General features: G+C 46.8%; 1 long non-coding RNA gene across 1 annotated transcript in view; it reads right to left on the reverse strand.

The window, feature by feature from the left end:
* The window catches only part of LOC308470657, a 57,483-nt gene extending 43,436 nt beyond the window's left edge, over window positions 1-14,047 (reverse strand). Inside the window, exon 1 of the long non-coding RNA XR_013982506.1 lies at window positions 13,998-14,047. This is a non-coding gene — a long non-coding RNA (uncharacterized lncRNA). The remainder of the gene's footprint in view (window positions 1-13,997) is intronic.
* Between the last annotated feature and the right edge of the window lie 916 nt (window positions 14,048-14,963).

The raw sequence follows: 14,963 nt of genomic DNA on the forward strand, positions 1-14,963 counted from the left end.
CAACAGGTATTCAAAAGTGAGTGGCGCTGCTGAGCCTCTTGGGCTTGCTGATCAGAAGGTCGCTGGTTCGAATCCCTGCCACGGGGTGAGTTCCCGTTGCTCTGTCCCACCTCCTGCCAACTTAGCAGTTCGAAAGTACACCAGTGTAAGTAGATAAATAGGTACTGCTCTGGCGGGAAGGTAAATGGCATTTCTGTGTGCTCTGGTTTCCATTGCAGTGTTCCGTTGCGCCAGAAGCAGTTTAGTCCTGCTGGCCACATGACCCAGAAAAGCTGTCAGTGGAAAAACGCCTGCTCCCTCGGCCTGAAAGTGAGATAAGCGTCGCAACCCCAGGGTCGCCTTTGACTGGACTTAACTGTCCAGGGGTCTTTTACCTTTACCCTTTTTACCTATTCGGAAGCAAAGCTGCATCAAACTGTGGAGGCAGGCCATAGCCACCATGCCTAGCAGTATCTTCCAAAAATTTATCCAGCTGTCTTTTAAAGCCATCCAAGTTGGTGGCCATCACTGCTGCCCATGGGATGAATGAGCCGGAGGACTCCAAACAGAGATGTTCACCTTATTGTTCACTTTGCATCCGGTGTATTCTCAATGCAAAATTTTGAAGCTGCATGATGTTAGTCACAATCTCCATCACTCTCATGGTTTCTTGGCAAATTCTGCCTTTTGATGCATCCTCAACCTCAGTTCAATCCGATTAGAAAACTAAATGCAGAGAAAGTGGTAATGATTCTGAACATCTGTTGCCTTGCGGTGTTACTCTTTTTTCCTTCCCCCTCTTTCTGTGGTTCCTTAAATGTATTTTCAATATCTTCTGCATATCTGAATTAACTTAACTTACTCATTTATTTATCTTCTTTAAATATATGCTCTTATGTAGCTGCAGGTTATTACAATAAACCTGCCAGTGTTTTTATCCATTTACAATTTGTCTGTAAATATTCAATAAGCCATTTCCATTCTTTTATAAAAAGTTTTTTGTCTTGATTTCTTATTCTTTGGGTAAGCTTCGCCATTTCTGCATATTCCATAAGTTTTCGTATCCATTCTTCCTTTGCTAGGACTTCTGCTTCTTTCCATTTTTGGGCGAGTAACATTCTTGCTGCTGTAATAGCATACACAAATCAGTTTCTGTACAGTTCAGGTAGTTCTGTCCCTAGAATTCCCAAAAGAAAAGCTTCTGGGTTTTTTTGTTTTTTGTTTACAAACGTTATTTTAAACATCCTTTTCAATTCATTATATATCATTTCCCTTGCAGCTATACTCATTCATGAGTAAACCCCAAGGAACCATCAGTATCCACTGCTTTGCAGAACATCTTTGGGAGGAGAAAAGGCTAAGGAGTAAGCCCTACAGAAATCTGGAGTGGAGGTTGGATAATAGGATGGTGTCTTGTACATCTCCTTCCAGCAACACCTGCAGCCAAGCTGGTGCCAAATGTCTTGTTCTGCTTTCCTTTGGACCACCGTAGCGAGGCTGAGAGAGAGGGTCTTGTCATCTGGGCAGCCCAGGACCGCCATGCACAGTGCTCACTGCTCACCCTAGAGAGCTCACTTTGGTGCTACAAACACGAATATAACCTAACAGGTCATGCGTGGCAGGTGAGGTCATCCCTGCGCCCTCTCTGATGCAACCAACCCTGTGCAAAAGTGGTTTGAAACACAGCAGGGTGTGCATATGCATGTGTGAATGACCTCCCTGCATTTCAACCCCGTAACGTGAACGTACCGTAGGTCTGGCTTACTGCATTTTAAAGTGATCTAAAGCAGCTTTCACTAACGTAGTGCTCAACAGGTGTTTTGGAGTCCCATTGGGTCAGGCTGCCTGGGGCTGATGGGTGTTGCATCCCATAGACTAGAGGGCGTCACGTTGGTGAAGTCTATTCTCCATCCTAGAGCCAGTTCGAGACATGGCGAGGCCCAAAGCTAGGTCACGTTTTTAAGGGAGGCCCCATAGCTTTCCCAAAAGAATGCAGATTGTTCTAACAGAAAGGACCACAAAAATAGAAACAATAAGCTTTTATCTTTGCATATATACCAGTACAAAAGTATGCAGGTGAGGATGCAATGAAAAAGTAATGATCTAACTGCAACATATATCTTACAGCAGCCTATTTGCATATGAAATACATTGAAATGTGAATACCTTATGATTTCTTACCTAGCATATAAGAACACTGTATTATAGTTATTTATACATAGATTTATGAACACAGTACAGCAAATAACTCTGCATATTTGTCTCACATCAGATTGATAATGTCTGTTTTGCAGTTTTCCCTGTTTCCTTTGGTTTCTAACCAATTATGTAAAACTCGAAATTTGTAATTGTTTGCTCATTTGGTAGTTAGGGGGACCCTCATCATTTGGGGCCCTAAGTTGTAGCTTCCTTTGCATGTGCACAAATCCAGCACCGCTGTACTCCAAGGAGCAAGAAGACCAATCCTGCCAGGATCTGATTCCCCAGTGCATTCCATGCAGGAAACATGCTGGTTGAGGGAGACCACTGAAGACAGCTAGCGGGTGGAGGGCTCAACCCTGCTCCATTGGACTGCATGTTTTTGTCCCACTGCTGGGAATGGGAATGTCCTGCCTAAGCTCCTTCTTGCTGCCTGACTCCCCACCCCGTAACCACCCCCCAGATAGCTCCAGGAGGCCTGACCTGTTGAGGTAAAGGTAAAAGACCCCTGGACAGTTCAGTCCAGTCAAAGGCATCTATGGGGTTGTAACGCTCATCTCGCTTTCAGGCCGAGGGAGCTGGTGTTTGTCCACAGACAGCTTTCTGGGTCATGTGGCCAGCATGACTAATCCGCTTATGGCACAACACAACACCGTGACGGAAACCAGAGTGAACAGAAACACCATTTACCTTCCTGTCACAGTGGTACCTATTTATCTACTTGCACTGGCATGCTTTCGATCTGCTAGGCTGGCAGGAGCTGAGACAGAGCAATGGGAGCTCACCCCGTTGGGCGGATTCGAACTGCCGACCTTCTGATCAACAAGCCCAAGAGGCTCAGTGGTCTAGACCACAGCGCTGCCTATGTCCCTTGACCTGTTGAACGGCGTACCAGCCAACATTTCTCAGATGAAAATAGGGGTGTTCTGTTCTACATCAGTAAGCTTCTCCCACGTTTGATCTTGCTGCACCGAGATACATCTTCTTGTTTGGCAATCACTCGTAGCCGAGTAAGATTGTCTTCCATAAACACGGTTTTAACAATGAGTTCGTAAGTGGCTGTGGAGGCCAATTCTGGATCCACACGTCCTTCCACAGTGGGGACAGTTGATCACTTCTACTACCTAGGCAGTTATCTTTCCACAAGGGCCAACACTGATGCCAAAATCCAGCATCCCCTGAGCTCTGCGAGTGCAGCTTTCTCCCAATTGAAGTGCAGAGTGTTTGAGGACCGGGACATTCGCAGGGAAACCAAAATGTTTGTTTACAAAGCTATTGTACTACCAACCTTACTATATGCTTGTGAAACATGGACCACTTATAAAAGCCATCTCCAACTCCTTGAAAGATTCCATCAACAGTGTCTCTGAAAAATTTTACACATCACTTGGGAAGACAGGCGAACTAATATCAGTGTACTGGAAGAAGCAAAGACCACCAGTGTTGAAGCAAAGATTCTTCAACATCAACCTCGTTGGACTGGTCATGTTGTGTGGATGCCTGATGATCATCTTCCAAAGCAACCACTCTATTCTCAATTTAAAAATGGAAAGTGTAATGTTGGTGGTCAACAAAAGAGGCTTAAAGACTCTCTCAAGGCAAATCTAAAAAATTGTAGTATAAACACTGACAACTGGGAAACACTGGCCTGCGAGTGCTCCAGTTGGAGAACAGTCTTTCCCAAAGGTGTCATGGGCTTTGAAGACACTTGAACTCAGGATGCAAGGGAGAAACGTGCTATCATTGACCACTTTCCTAACTGCAAAAAGCCTGCTTCTTTTCAAAAGCGGATTTGTTGTGCTCGGCTGTGGCAGAGTAAATTTCCCTGGCCGTGCTGGAATCCTCCCTCCCCATCTGCAAAACGCTGACATCCAGAGGTGCCCCCTTTCCAATCTGCTCTCACCTATTAAAATAGCCGCCCTTCCTACGCGTGATGAATCAACTAAAGCTGCGGTTGATTAATCTACCAATTAAAGCCTGCTGCCCTAAGCGATAATTATGTTTGACAAAGAGTCCGGGTGCTGTTTTCCATTTCGTCCATCGCGTCCTCTGCCTTTCCTTTTCCCCTTAAAAACACAAAACAAAACACGGCCTGGGCCTCAGAGCAGCATTTCACTAACAATGCGCTTAGCCTCTGCCACTTCGCAGGAGCCTTAATGTTTTAAATATCTCCGAAAATTACCTCTGTTTAAGCCTAATTTATGGGGAAGCTGTGCCGTTTCCTGCCAAACGCTGTACTACACAGAGCTATTCTTGTCAGTCTGCCACCCCCCCCCCGGCCCCTTGCCATCCAGTAGGGCTCTCAATCGTAACTTTATCTCCCCCTTGCCAGTCTCAGGCCTATTAAACTTAATCACCTTCCTATATAGTATTACCATTCAGCTAATGAAAAATAGTTCTCTCTCAAGGTAGCGTGTTATAACGATAGCTCCTCTGTCGAGCCACAGTCGCCTTTTGTTCCTCTTAAGCCCCGCTGACTCCCCCCACTCCCGTCCCCAAAACCACCATTCAGATGCACATTAATTTTGCACAGAGAGGGGAAAATGAGGGGCGGGAGAGAGAGAGGAAGCAGAGAGCCGTCTCCCGGAGAGAAATGGCACATCAAAAATAAGGAAAACATCTTTACAGAAATCTGTATTATTCATTCCTATAAATTATCAAGCAGCAAAGGAACAAGAGGTTGGGCGGGGGGAATTGGGAGAGAGAGATTGCTGTATTAAAGAGATGGGTGGGTTGCCTTCATTTGGAAATGAGCCAAGTGGAACTACTCTAATTTATCTTCAAGGCGAAAAGGCGAGTAAAATGCATTTATTAGCTCCATAACCCGCTCCTTCTCCCTTCCTCCCAAGCAGCTATATAAACACAAAGTGTGCACTGTACTGGCGTGGGTAAGAAGAGGAGTCTTGTTCTGGAAGGGCACTCGCCATGCTCTCTTGACACATGTACCTGGCAGGCTGCAAGGCCAAGCTCAGGGACACTAAGCCCTCTAGGGTTTTATTGCAGTGCATAGCACTGATTGGCTGCCATCTGTGTCGTCCCAAGAGTAGTATTGCCACATTTCTAAAACGGACGAGATTTTCGAAAATATAAAAAAGCAGAGGCCATGACCCAATTTTTCATGGTTTAAGCATACTAACAGCATTTCTAATAATAATAATAATAATAGTTATAATCTTTGTGTATGTTATGTTCTCTTTTTGTAATTTTTGCTGTAATCAGTATACCCTGGATACTGTTTAAGCCTAATTTTTGCCCTGGATCATCAGTATACAAATTTAATAAATCATCATTGTCATCTGCCTGAAGCAAAATGGACAGCTGCCTGCAGTTCACCAGGGGTGTCTGCAAACTCCATAGCCTTTGCCTGCGTGGTTAGGTTTCATAGTGCCTTGATAATGCTTTCAAGTACTTTCCGTCACCAGCCTCTCCTCCACAGAACCTCACAGCACCATAGGATTGCCCTCAGAGACCACTATTTTCCAGAGATGGTCCCAGATCTACAGAAGCCATCCTAGTTTCTGATTTGATCCTGAAATAATAATAATAATAATTGTATACCCCACCTATCTGGCTGGGTTTCCCCAGCCACTCTGGGCTGCTTCCAACAAAGTATTAAAATACAGTGGTCTGTTAAACATTAAAAGCTTCCCTAAACAGGGCTGCCTTCAGATGTCTTCTAAAAGTCTGGTAGTTGTTCTTCTCTTTGACATCTGGTGGGAGGGCGTTCCACAGGGTGGGAGCCACTACCGAGAAGGCCCTCTGCCTGGTTCCCTGTAACTTGGCTTCTTGCAGTGAGGGAACCACCAGAAGGCCCTTGGCGCTGGACCTCAGTATCTGGGCGGAACGATGGCAGTTGAGACGCTCCGTCAGGTATACTGGACCGAGTAATGTCTCGCGTTTCCTTAGGAGGTCCCTATTTTCATCAGAGAAATATTGGAGGGGATGGAGTTACACAACCCCCAAGCCAAGCAGATAAGTAACTATACAAACTTTAGAAGACTTCGGAAGGCAGCCCTGTAAAGTTGTACGTTGGATCTCGAACGGCTTAGTAGCCGAACAAATCGGCTCCCGAATGCCGCAAACTCAGTAGTAGGTGTTCTGGTTTGCAAATGTTTTTTGGAAGCCAAACATTCTCCATGGCTTCTGATTGAGTGCAGGAAGCTCCTGCAGCCAATCAGAAGCAGTGCCTTGGTTTTCGAACCATTTTGGGAGTCAAACGGACTCCCGGAACGGATTCAGTTTGAGATCCAAGGTATGACTGTAGAGGGAAGTTTTTAAAAAAATGTTTAATGTTTTTGCAATGTTTCTATATATTTTGGAAGCCACCCAAAGTGGCTGGGGCATCCCAGTCGGATAGGTGGGGCATAATAATAATAATAATAATAATAATAATAATAGTAATAATAATAGAATACGATGTCCCTATTTTCATCAGATAAATGTGGCAGCTTCCTCCACCATACTGGGAATTTGTGGTCTCCGTTCTAGTTACTGCTGTCTGGCCTTTTGGCCTTTTGCTCTTTGTAAAGTACGTTTCATATTATATTACTAGGGCTGCTGCTCCTGCTTCTTCCACTTGCCAACTTCCTTTCCCTCACAGATTTATCCCTCACATGCTTTAAGTTCTGAGGGAAACTGCCCCATTGGGGATCTTACTAGGAGGTGAAATTGGCATCAGTTTGCACGCATGAGGCAGACATGCTGTTAGGACTTGAGGGATCAAAGGCCCCTGCCACAAGTTTGCACAGAGTTTGGTTTTAACGTGTTATAAGACAAAACTGCTCCTTTTTTCTCTTATGGGGTATCCAAGACCCATATAGAGTCCTTATGTAGGTTCTCTACTGGTAGGAGAAAATAACAGAGGCCAACCAGCGAATTTTGAGAAGCAAAGCAGCTAGTAAGCCTGATCTTTATTAAACTGTTGCAACAGGGTCCCCTGCTCACCCCACGCAGGGAGGGAGGAGAGGAACCCAGAACACTGGTGTGGAAGCTCTTATATAGACTTTTGAAATTGCTTCCCCTGTAGCTCAAGACCACCCCCCGAAACATCATACATACATCACCGAAGGGGTGGTCTACAGCAGAAAACCTGTCTGCCAGGATACCTAATAAAGGTCACTGATTGCTTTTACCTGGGCATCCTGGCCATTCTTTTGTGATGGTAAATACTCAGTTCCCGAATCCAGGTCACAGGCTCACCCTATTCATACACAGATACGCCGTTCTGAACAAAGAGACAGTGGGGAGGCTTTCCCATTTCCTTCCTCCTTGCAGAGAAACATTTGAGGTCAATTTGGGAGAGTCAAAATGGTTTCAGGATTGCTCTCCTCCACTATTTCAGACACATGGTTTCTATACTTATGTATGTGATTGCCTTGTACATATATGCCTTGTATGTATGTGTGTGTGTGTGTGTGTGTATATATATATATATATATATATATATATATATATATGGCATTAGAATTCCTATAACAAACGTTTATATTGTTTTTGTAAATCACTTTGGGTCAAGTTTGTGACAAGAACGAAACAACAACAACAACACCCACACCAACGTATTGAGTGCCCTCTGGGCAAATTAAGATGGCAGTTTGCCGTCATCCTGTAAACAAAGTAAAACACTTAAAAAAGAAGAAGTGTGTGTTTGTGTATGCAGCTGGATATTGGGGCAAAAAAGATCTGGGGTTTCCCCACCTCCAGCCCCCATTCTATATTCCTGAATCAGAGCAGAGTCACAGGCAACATTTGGAGAGGAGACAGGAAATTGGGGGCTAAGAGGAAGGCCAAATAAAATTAATCTGAGTACTTTTTTTTTACAATTGCTGCTGTTAGTTACCCTTGGTATATTGATAGGACTGTCAACTGCTGAAAGTAGTAATAGTAATAGTGATTTATTATTTGTACCTTGCCCATCTGGCTGGCTTTCAACAAAGATTAAAAATACACTAAAATGTCACACATTAAAAACTTTCCTGAACAGGGCTGTCTTCAGATGTCTTCTAAAAGTCAGAGAGTTGCTTATTTCCTTGACATCTGATGGGCGTTCCACAGGGCGGGTGCCACTACCGAGAAGACCCTCTGCCTGGTTCCCTGTAACTTGGCTTCTCACAGCGAGGGAACCAGCAGAAGGCCCTAGGCGCTGGACCTCAGTGTCCGGGCAGAACAATGGGGGTGGAGACGCTCCTTCAGGTATACTGGACCGAGGCCGTTTAGGGCTTTAAAGGTCAACACCAACACTTTGAATTGTGCTTGGAAATGTACTGGGAGCCAATGTAGGTCTTTCAGGACGAGTGTTATATGGTCTTGGTGGCCGCCCCCAGTCACCAGTCTAGCTGCCGCATTCTGGATTAGTCGTAGTTTCCGGGTCACCTTCAAAGGAAGCCCCACATAGAGCACATTGCAGTAGTCCAAGCAGGAGAGCATGCACCACTCTGGAGAGACAGTCTGTGGGCAGGTAGGGTCTCAGCCTGTGTACCAGATGAAGCTGGTAGACAGCTGCCCTGGATACAGAATTGACCTGCGGCTCCATGGACAGCTGTGAGTCCAAAAATATATTGTTCTGTTTCATTTCATAGATTTGTAGAGTTGGGGGATCATCTGCAATGCAGGAATCTTTTGCCCATCATTGGGCTCAAACCCACGACCCTGTGATTTAAAAGTCTCGCACTCTAACAACTCCCATGTCTTACACTTGTAATGGCTTCGCCTGTTTATATAACTGCATATTTGATTCTTGTAACTCTCCTTGGGACCTAATGGTGGAGGACGGGGGAAAAACCTTATAAATAAACCGTATGCTTTGTTTCGGCATTAAGTTTCTTTGATTAAGGGGGAAGAAAATAAATAGTTTCTATAATGACTGACTCATGGATTTTCTTTTTTTGCATTCCCACCCCCCTTGCGTTTCCAGATGTGCGCTTGAGAAACGCACATCACATAAAAAGCCTTGTATGTATTGCAGATGTTTGTGTAGGCAAAGATACTCCCGAAAAGCAGGCAGGTAGTTGCCAGCTTTTAGATGATCACTTGCTGCTAATGTGGTTTGGTTCCATTTTATTTTCCGACACCCAATTCCACCCCCAACGCTGCTTTGCCACACTGTCCAAAACACACATCAACAATGATGAGTGATTTTAAAAAAACAGTAAGGTGGGGAAAAGCTAAAACATTCCATTTAAAGGAAGAAAAACAACACATAATTACAAAAATGAGGGAGGCGTTACACGATGTTTGTTTTCACTATTGCCATTTTGTTTAGCTTTTCCAGGAGTTCAGCCAAAAAGGAGAAGAGGAAGAAGATACAACCCACTGCAAATAATTCTTTAATTAAAAAGGAATCTCTGTGCACATTGCAGCAACATACCATGTCCAACATTTCTCCAATGAAAATAGGGACATTCTATTTCATAATGAGGGATGCGGGTGGCGCTGTGGGTAAAACCTCAGCGCCTAGGACTTGGTGATCGCATGGTCAGCGGTTCCAATTCCTGCGGCGGGGTGTGCTCCCGTCGTTCGGTCCCAGCGCCTGCCAACCTAGCAGTTCGAAAGCACTCTCGGGTGCAAGTAGATAAATAGGGACCGCTTACCAGCGGGAAGGTAAACGGCGTTCCGTGTGCTGTGCTGGCTCGCCAGATGCAGCTTGTCACGCTGGCCACGTGACCCGGAAGTGTCTGCGGACAGCGCTGGCTCCCGGCCTATAGAGTGAGATGAGCGCACAACCCTAGAGTCTGGCAAGACTGGCCCGTACGGGAAGGGGTACCTTTGCCTTTTTACCTATTTCATAATGACCGCTTCCCACATTAAACGGGGGGTGCCCTTTGCGTGCGTTAAAAGAAACATTTTCACTCAGGTGCTTTGCTAAACACAACTTGCAGATGTAGTAAAATACTCACTGCCTTTTGAACTGTCACGGCCTCTGCTATTTGTATGGCTCCCTCAGTTTTCTTCTCACTTTCCTGATAAATGTGTCTTCTGTTATATTCACGGTAAAGGAGCTGCATCATTTTTTCAACAGCAAGTTTCTCCAATATATTAAGGATGCGCTGAACATAGGGCTTGCAAAGCACTTCACAAGGGTCCAAGAACCAGCTGCCAAAGCCTCAGGCACAGAGCTTGCAAAGCGCTTCTCAGGCACCTGACAATCAGCTGTTCTAAGCGCCAATGACAGTGCAATGATTCCCAAGTGCCTGACAACCAGCCAAACCATTCCCAAATGCCAAATGCAAGGCTTGCAAATCACTTTGCATAGTGCTTCCCAAATACCTGACCACCAGCAGTTCCTCGCACCATGCACAGGGATTGAAAAGCCAGTTGTGAAATGGTTCCTAAACATGCAACAACCTGCTTCCCAAGGACCAAGCACAGGGCTTGCAAAGCACTTTCCAAATGCCTGCTGTTCAGCTGTTCCAAGCAAAGCATAGGGCCTGCAAAGCCCCTTTGCAGTGCTTCACATATTGTTGACGTCTGTCTGTCTCAAGAGACAGTGGAGTGCACTTCTGGGGGTGAAATCAAACTGTTGCATCAGCAGCATCAAAATGACCTCCCCAGGGCGCAAACCTGGGCAGTGTTTAGGAGGTCCAGGGCTGCTCAGATGACAAATCCCCCATCTCGGCCTCACTGATGTGGTCCAAAGGAAAGGAAAGCAAGATGTTTGGCACCAGCTTGGCTGCAGGAGTTGTGTACAAGGCACCACCCAACTGTCCCAAGGACTCCACTCCAGATTTGTATAGGGTTTACTTCTTAGCCTCTTCTTCTTCTGAAGATATCCCACAAAGCAGTGGAAGTTTAGAATAAGAATTTGCCTTCTCCTGGATGGGCTCTCTTCCGAGGTGGACAGCCCCATCTGCCCCTCACTTCCCTCTACAGCACATGCCAATACAGCCTTCTTGACCATTGGACCTAGTCTTGGTCTCATCCACTCAATCCGCCAGAGCCTGTCTTCACTTGCAGCCGAAGTCCCTAACTCAACGATGGTTTGAGACCTATCAGCTCCCCTCACCTGGTTTAGCCATCCAGTCAAAGTTGTTTCTGGTGTGTGGCCACTGTCACATGCTGACAACTTCTAGGAGCCACATGTGAGAGCCGTGTGCAGGGTGGGGACCAAAGGTGGACAAACTGCCCCAGAAGGAGCATGTCATGTCCCACCCCAGAGGCACCACCCCTTCCCTAACTCCCCACACACCCCAGTGCTTCACAGATACTTTGATAACCAGCTGATTGTCTGGCATTTGCAAAGCACTGCACTTTGGCAGGTGTCAGTCACCTGAAGTCATTTGGATGGCAGATGACTGATCTGTGGATGGTCCACCCTCCTGTCAAAGTTCGCCTGCAGGGATGGAGAGGTAAAGATCTGGTCCACTGGGCTAAATGGGTTTCCCACCTTTGCTTCAGAAGCATCTCCCTTTGCCTTTGAGGTGTTCTGGGTCCCCATTAGCTGCAGCCAGCAGAGCTGTAGTGTTGGCTAGAAGGGGAAGGGGCTTCAGCGATGTATCCTGGGAAAGAAGCTGAAATACACTGCAACATTTTGTTGCAGGGCCCCACATTGTTTGTTGTTACCCAGTGCCACAGTGATTGACATCAGCTCACCTCTCCTTACTGAAAGGTGCTCTGTCACAGGTGGCAAGTAGCTTCCCCACCTGTTGCTTGGGGCTCCTTTTGCTCCAAACAATTGCTGTTTGCTGCTTTCTGAGAGCCCCTCGGTGCCACCGCCAGCTCTCTGTTTGTTTATCCGGAGCCGTCTCTGGTTGCCACCTTTCCGTCTTTGTCAAATAAAGCAATGTGTTTTCCTCAGATACGGAGAGCCGGGTGTGTGCGCGCATCGCATTGACTCGGGCCTGCTCTTCTGATGGTGCCTCAAAGCCTGGCTGTTGCTGACTTGTTTGCTCATGACGTCTGTTTCTGTGTTGCTCTCTCCCCTGTTGTCTGGAAACTCGAGGGCCATGGAAATATTCCCCTGCCCTCTGCACAGAGACTGTTTTCCTTTTGGTGACGCCATCTGCTCGCTCGGACGCCCGTTCTTTTTCTATGCAGTGATTTATCTCTCCCCCCCTCCAATAAGACACCCCTCTTTTGGGAGGCAACTGCCTTTGTTCCTCATCACTCAGCTTCCAAGTTTGCTGCAGCGGTTCAGGTTTCTTTTGCTCAGAAAGTTCATAAATCACCTCTCTATGCTCTTCCCTCAATATTATGTTTGCCTCAGCAAGCAGTTTATGGGGTTTCTCCCCTCCCTCACATGTTTTCGGAGCGCACTTCTGTCATCGTAGCTTACTTGGAATGATGAGCTCAGAGAGGATAAGATAATATTTGTTATAATTTTCTCGCAAGACCTCATAAACCTGCTTGGGAGAGTAAGGCCACATTAACACCACACAGTGAAAGCAATACTGTGTCACTTTAAACAGCCATTGCTTCCCTCAGGGAATTCCGGGAGCTGTGGTTTGTTAAGGGTGCTGAGAGTTGTTAAGAGGTGCCCTGTTCCCCTCACAAAGCTACAGTTAGCGGAGTGGCTCAACAATCAATCCTTCTTCACGGTTCTGTGCAACCCTTCAAGGGTCTCATGACACTGGTGGTCAGGCAAAAGTGTTTTGAGCAACCTATGTAAATTTTACTTTTGTAAAATAGGGTAGTTTCTACACACCCACACACCCCTCTGCCAGGAGCAAGCCGGCAGTAAATCACACCGTGCAAGTTGGATTTAACTCTTTATTAGCAAAAAACATAATCTGCAAAGGAGTGCCAAGCCTAATGAGCCCAGCAAAGCCACTTCCGAGCTGGAGAGGAGGTGGGGTTGTGGGCTTCATGCCCTCCCCCCATGTGCGCGGGGGCTGGCTTGCAGCCCCCGCCAGATCGGGGATTCCTCGGATGCGTCATCTCCGTTGCCAGCCAATCGGCTGGCCCGGGAGCCGTGGCCCGCACTATTTAGGGCTGGCTCGCCTGAGGATTTCCCTCTTTCTCCCAGCGCCCCAGCTGCTCCGGTTTCCCACCCTCCCATCCTTTAGGTTTGGCTCTTTGACCTTGCTATGGACTTCGGTTGGTCACCGTCAAGGGGCCTGGTAGGAATTTTTTCCACTTGACAAATTGGCACCAGCCATTTGGTTTTTCGCCTACCTCATAGCAAATCATCGTAACTTCCTCAGCATTGGTGGTTAGGCATTGGTAAGGGAATTGTTAGGCAGATGAGTGGGGGGAGGAAGTGCCATCACCTCCCCCCATATCGAAGGGTAGTCCGGTAAAGGATTCCGGGGGGCGTGGCCCTGTCCGAAGCCTATGGAGGTGTGGGCCTAAGGCACATCTCCGAGCGGTGACCCCGGGGGAGCTCCTAGTTGATGTGTATCAGCAGGACTCCCTCTACTGGTGGTTAACCCTTGCTGGTCTTCAAGCAATCAGGCTGAAGCCGGTTAGACGATAGGACCAATGCCTAAGCCAATACCGCTCAATTCCTGTAATCAATAAAGTTGTGGCCTATTTTCGCCCATTAACCTAAAATACTGGTATCCTGTGTCTTTATTTCCGAGGGGGAGGTGGGAACTCGCCACACAACTCACCTCTGGTAGGTCTTGCCCCCGTGAAGCTGTTGCTGAGGCTGAAGGTCCCTGCCTCCCCACAGCTGCCTAAGGTTCCTCCTCTCTGGGGTTTATGGCAAACAATTGGAGACTGTGTCTACACGTCACCAACCTCTCCTCCCTACCTCTTCATGCCTCTTCTGGTTCTGGGAGACAAGGTGGGAGAGGAGCTTGTCACAGCAGCAGGAGGAGACACCTGTCACTCTTCTCCAGCCTGCCTCACCTCTGCCTCTTGACCTCCCTCCTTCCACTCACCTGCTTCTGCCTCTGATTCTGGACTTCTCTCTGCCACAAACTCTCCCAGCTCACTAAGCCCTGTTACCTCCTCAGTTTCTGACACCCCTTCTTCCTTGTCTTCTCCCTCTGACCACTCATCGTCATCCCACCACCACTCCCCGGGCTCTGAGCCTTCTTCCCTTGATGGTTCCCCAGGTGGTTCCTGCCTCCATTCTTCTGCATCCATACCAGTCCATGACAAGACCTCTGCATCCTCAAGCAAGGGGTGAGGAACTAAGAAAAGTCCTGGGGTCAGACAGGCCTTGAGAGCCTTATTCAGCCATTAAGTCTGAGGTTCTCTCCTCCAACTTAAAAGGGATGAGTAGTTGTTTTAACACAGCAACTTCACATATTTAGCTTTGTAATGTCAGCCTGGGAAGCTTAACCAAGATACCTATATAGAATTTTAAAATATGTATTCTTATTTTTTTGTACTGTTTGTGGTTTTGAAATCCAGCAAGACTGGGCCACTCCGGACATTGCTCTCTGTCAATATTTGGATGCGTGTCTAATGGGGTGAAGTAAAAAAACTATAGCCCATTAGCAGCCTTGGCTATCCATGCAGATGGCTGAAGAGGCTAATTGTGGGGTCGTTCCTGGGGTCTCACTCTCTACCAGTGGTGACTCTGATATTGATCTGTAATACAGTTGATAGTTCAGGATTCTAGTTGGTCACTGGGAGACATGTTTTGCTTTTAAAGGTGGAGCTAGTAAAGTGTGGTACGGGAGGCTATCCTTGACTGCTGTGATGACCCAGTTCTGGGCACCACAATATAAGAAGGGTGTTGACAAGCTGGAATGTGTGCAGAGGAGGGCGGCCAAGATGATCAAGGGTCTGGAAATCAAGTCTTATGAGGAGTGGTTGAAGGAGCTGGGTATGTTTAGCCTGGAAAAGAGGAGACTGAGAGGAGATAGGAGAGCCACCTTCAAATATCTCAAGAGCTG

The sequence above is a fragment of the Podarcis pityusensis genome, assembly GCF_964106645.2.
Source record: "Podarcis pityusensis genome assembly, chromosome: 1".
NCBI classification, from domain to species: domain Eukaryota; kingdom Metazoa; phylum Chordata; class Lepidosauria; order Squamata; family Lacertidae; genus Podarcis; species Podarcis pityusensis.